We start from the raw sequence: 4877 nt of genomic DNA on the forward strand, positions 1-4877 counted from the left end.
AACATTCATTCCCTTTTTTAAACTTAAAAGGGGGGGAGTTTAGGGAGCCGACTGAAGTTTTTTTTCAGCCAAAGGCATCCTGTATTAGCTCACTCAGGAATCCTAAGCCCTGAAACTGGCGCCCTTTTACTCACTTCATCAGACAAGCAGAGGTAATTTAAAACAGCGCACAAAGGGCTTCCCAAAGCAGGGCGACCTGAGCCCCAGGGTCTTGGCTTCTGCTGGGCCCAGCCCTCTGCAGCCGTACCAGAAGGTTGCCCTGCTTCTAGCAGACTTCTTTGCCTTGCGGCCGTTACTTAAACACCCCTCCCCCTCTACCTGTCGGGCCCCTCGGGGAGGGCTGGGGGAGAGGTGAGTCCCTCCCTCACCTGGTTTATCTCCTGGGTCAGTTGTACTGTTGGGGAGTTGAGAATGGAGTAATCTGGAGATTCTTATGGGGGTAAAGGTTGGGGAGTTTCAAGGTGCACCTTCCTTGAGAATAGGTTTTAAATTGGACAGGAGGAGTGGAATTAGTGTAGAAATTTCTGTTTGCCTAGCACCTACTGTGTGCCTGGTGAGGTGGAGTGACAGGACTACCCAAGAATTAGGAATTAGGTCCTTTTAAGGACTGTGGGACTAAGCATTGGACCTGCACATGGTTTCATTATTATCTAATGAATGAGTGAGTATATTAAAAGCAGTGGGGGAGAAAAATTAGTGTCTCTCTTTCCCTACACACACACTCAGAACTCTGACCTGGGTAGTAATGGATGTGTACCAGGCTTTTGGGCAGCCAGGTGGGAACAGGGTCACCTGGGAAGGTTGGTTACCCAGGGACAAACCCCACAGTTCCAAGAGCTGGGACTGGCTGATGTACGCTGGGACTGTTCTAATGGTATATATGGTTTCAGTTGTTACTCCCAGCAGCTGTGGGAGCTGGGCAACGGGAGGATGAGGAAATGAGGGCAGAGGTGGAAGTAACCAGCCTAGCGTCCAGACAGCTGCATGGTGGGGCTGGGTTGCAGCTGTGCTCCAGCAGGCAGCTTCCCCTCACTTGTTCCTTAGTTGGTGAAGGAGGCCGGAAAGCTGGGTCTGGCACCCAGAGCCTGCAAAGATCTTGGACCAAGGGGAGCCAACCCCTGCTTTGGTGGGGTTGATGGAGAAGGCCCACAAGCTCTGGGCCTTGATTGAATCTGGTCCACAGCTTTTTTTTTTTGTTTTTTCTGGGCCATTAAGTCTCTGTAATCTCAGTTTCTGCATATTTCCCCTAGTTCTCAGCAGGCTGGTCGGGATCTAAATTGGTATTATAACGGGAAGATCAGATTTAAAGTAACTTGGTGCTTTTGACAGTCTCCCTGCTGAGGTGAGGTGAGGGTTGAGTGGGTCAGAGGCTGACGGTTCCAAATGGAGGCGGGAGAGTGAGGGTGGGGTGAGGAGGGGCGGAAGGAGGTCACAGTGCTATGAGATACAAAAGCCACTGGGCAGGAGGCTGAAGACCCCCGTGTTCTGTCCTAGACTAGACAACCTGGACTGTGGGTAAGACTTCGGGCCAGTCATTTCGCTTCTCTGAGCTTTTATTAGTTAGTTCAGCAAGTACTTTTGGAACCCCTACTCTGGGCCAGGCTGGGATCCCGGTGCAGAGGGTGGAGCGTGAACTAGGCAGGCCAGGTCTCTGTCCCCGACGGCCTTCCATTCTGTTTCCTCCTTCGGCCTGCCCTGCCCACCCCTCAGGGCTCCTTACAAGCATCAGATTAAATGACTTCTTGGGTGACGCCAAGGCTGATGCAGATGCTGGTAAAAGTCTGTGCAGGTAGCAGGCATGACTCAAGAGCCTGCCCTGGGTTGGCCACGGCTTGTCCCTTCAAAGAGTGCTTCAGTGCAGAGTTCATCATGCTGGGCTCCTTGCCTCAAAGACACAAAATGCCGTGGCTTGGGGGAGTTTACTGGATTTCACAGTCTTTCCGATGTTGGAGGCTGAGAACTGAAGCCATCTTTTCTAGGGGCCCCAGCTCTGAACGCCCATCTTTGGGGAATGGCCAGAGTCCTCAGTTTATTCCCTTACGTGACTCTCACCCACGTCCTCATGTGTGTGTGTGCCTGGAGTCAGCTTGGCTAGATTTTGAGTAAAATCCTGGCTCTACACTTGTATGCTTGCAGCCCTGGGCAAGTTACTTATCCTTTCTCAGCCTCCAATTTCTTATTTATAAAAAGATGCTAATACCTCCACCCTACCCCACCCCCTCCACCGACCCTCTTCACTGCTAGGTTGACAGCAGAGGATATGTAAAAGGGCCTCATCTGCTGTTAAGTTTTATTCTCTCTCTTCCCTCTAAATCTGGGAGGCTCTGGTGTACTGTGTATTCCCACAGGTGCCAGCCCTGCGTTTTTGTTCTGTTTTTCACATGTAGGACCTTAATTAATATTTGTTGAGCTGATGGATGTTCAAACAGAGAGATGGCCCTGGCAGGTGAAAGAAGATAGTTGTAAATAAGCCCAGATCCTGATTCCATATCTACGTCAAGCCAGGTTGTCAAGCTATGTGGCAGGAAGGGAGGCTGCTTTATTTACATTTGCTTCTGGACTTTGAGGGGCTTCCTGGTGGCTCAGCGGTAAAGTGTCTGCCTGCAATGCAGGAGCCACTGGACACATGGGAGGAGAGCATGGCAACCCACTCCAGTATTCTTGCCTGGAGAATCCCCATGGACAGAGGGAGCCTGGCAGGCCATGGTCCATGGGGTCACAAAGAGTCAGACTGAGCATGCACGCATCCATGTCCTGGACTGTGAGATCATCATCAGAGGAGCTACCAAGGTTACCCACCAAGGTGGAGGATTGCAAAAGGGGAGAGTCTGCCATAGGTGGGTTTATCTGGGGAGGATCAGGATGTCTGCCTACCTGAAGGCAGGAGGTTAGGAGTGAGTGATGCCTGGTAGCAATAAAGCCTGAGAGAGAAGAGAATTGGCCTTCATCTCCATCCTCATACCGCTAGGGTTCTTCCCGATTCATTCCTTGTCAGTGTCCATGGGGGCAGGACCCAATCTGTCCTGTGCTCTGCAGAATCCCTAGTGCCTAGCACAGAGTCAGACCTATTGCATGTGGTCCAGAAATGATGATGAAATAATTGGATAAACATCATGCATGGCTTCTAACGCCAAGCCAGGGCAGTAGAGATTGGGATGAAATGCTTTACATTCCAGATAAACCATCCCTTTCTGGGACTGGATTCTGGCTCCAGCCTCTGCAGGTGGACATGCTCTGGGGACCCTGGTTCAAGTCTTCACCCCTCCACTGGCTAGCAGTGTGATCCAGGGTGAGTCACTTACCTGCTCTGTGCCTGATGATGCCAAGAGGGAAATGGAGATAATAATTGTTCCTGCCTGAAATAGCTGAGTAGAAGCTTAAAAACCAAGTAAGGTATACAGGGAATTTAGCATAGCACATGGGGTATAGCGAGTGCTCAGTAAATGTTAACTATTTTGAGGAACCAGAGCTGCTATGGCCTTTTTACGGTGATGCTTTGAGATAAGATGTAGTATATAAATCTGCTTCCGAAGGAGGCCAGAAGTGTGTTGGAGTTGTGTTGTCCTTGACCTTTGACCCCAAATTCAGTGCTGGCTCATTGAGTGTCACCCGACCTTTCCGTTTGCTCAATCCCTTGACCTATAGAATGGTACAAAATCCTTTGCCTACCCTTTTCCTACTTCCTGGGAATCCAGGATGAAGAGGTGAATGCCGAAGTGCTTAAAAACATTGTCAGCTGGTTGTAATACAGGTAAAATGACCTCAGAGTGTCTTCAGGCCCCTCTGATAATTAACTGATGAATGCCAAAGTGCTTAAAAACATTGTCGGCTGGTGGTAATACAGGTAAAATGACCTCGGAGTGTCTTCAGGCCCCTCTGATAATTAACTGAGCGCGTTCTGCAGGCCCTGCTCACACCCTCAGCAGCTTGCCCAGCCCCGCTTGGCTCCAGATTGCAGCTGCTTCCTCTCTGAAACCCGGCCCACGTGGGTGCTCTGAGTGCAGGTGTTCCGCTAGTTGGTGAAGTGGTGGACAGAACCTGGAAGAGAGATGGGAGAGATGGACGGGCTGGGAGCCTCAGGGCTGCCCTGGAGAGATAGGTATGAGAGGGCCTGGGGTACAGGGCTGGCCAGACTTTTCAGTTCTGAGCAATGATGAGACCTTGAGGGGCTGCTGAGATGGGCTTTAGGATTCAGCCTCTTCAAAAGGAGGAATCTTGCTTCCTGAAGTCTGACTTCTTGAGGAGGGCTGCCAAGGCCTCCTTGCTCAGTGGGATGGGGCCTGGGAGAGGACCTTACCCCTGGGACTGTCCCTGGGGACGGTGGGCGGTTCTGTGCGAGGAGGTCACACCAAATGGGCGTCCTGTCACCTGGGATTTGTGGTTGGGATTTGGGGCTCCTCTTTCCAGCTTCTCGAGGAAGGCCTGGGGCTGGGCGCCTGGCCAGTGGCCACAAACCATAAACTTGGCTTGAGGACTTGTCACATGAGACCTGGCGCCTCCTGCCCTGCCAGGGTGGGGCAGCCTGAGACATGGCCCGGCCACAGACCTGCTACTGTGTGCCTGCTTCTCACCTTCTAGTCCCTGCATAGTGTGAGAACAGCGGCGAGGTCTCCTTGTGGAGGCAGTCTGAGCGCTGATTGAACCCCCTGTTAGGTAGCAGATGCTCCATCCAGGTGGGGCTGTGACAATGACAGGTTAGATGCAGACAGACAGAAAATCCCCCCAGGCCATACCAGTCACAGCCAGGGGCATGGCCCTGACCACTGCGGGGCAGGAGGTGACAGGGAAGGTTCTGCTGGGAAGCCTTTCCTTTCCCTGGCAAATATCAGGGGTGATGGTGGTGGGGGGTGTGTGTGTGTGTGTGCAGGGAGGGGGGC

At 52.0% G+C, this 4877-nt stretch overlaps 1 protein-coding gene across 4 annotated transcripts in view; it reads left to right on the forward strand.

The window, feature by feature from the left end:
• Positions 1–4877, forward strand: part of ACTN1 (actinin, alpha 1) — a 98657-nt gene that overhangs the window by 1634 nt on the left and 92146 nt on the right. The window lies entirely within an intron of this gene.

Source organism: Bison bison, unplaced genomic scaffold (assembly GCF_000754665.1).
Source record: "Bison bison bison isolate TAMUID 2011002044 unplaced genomic scaffold, Bison_UMD1.0 scf7180017864239, whole genome shotgun sequence".
NCBI lineage: Eukaryota > Metazoa > Chordata > Mammalia > Artiodactyla > Bovidae > Bison > Bison bison.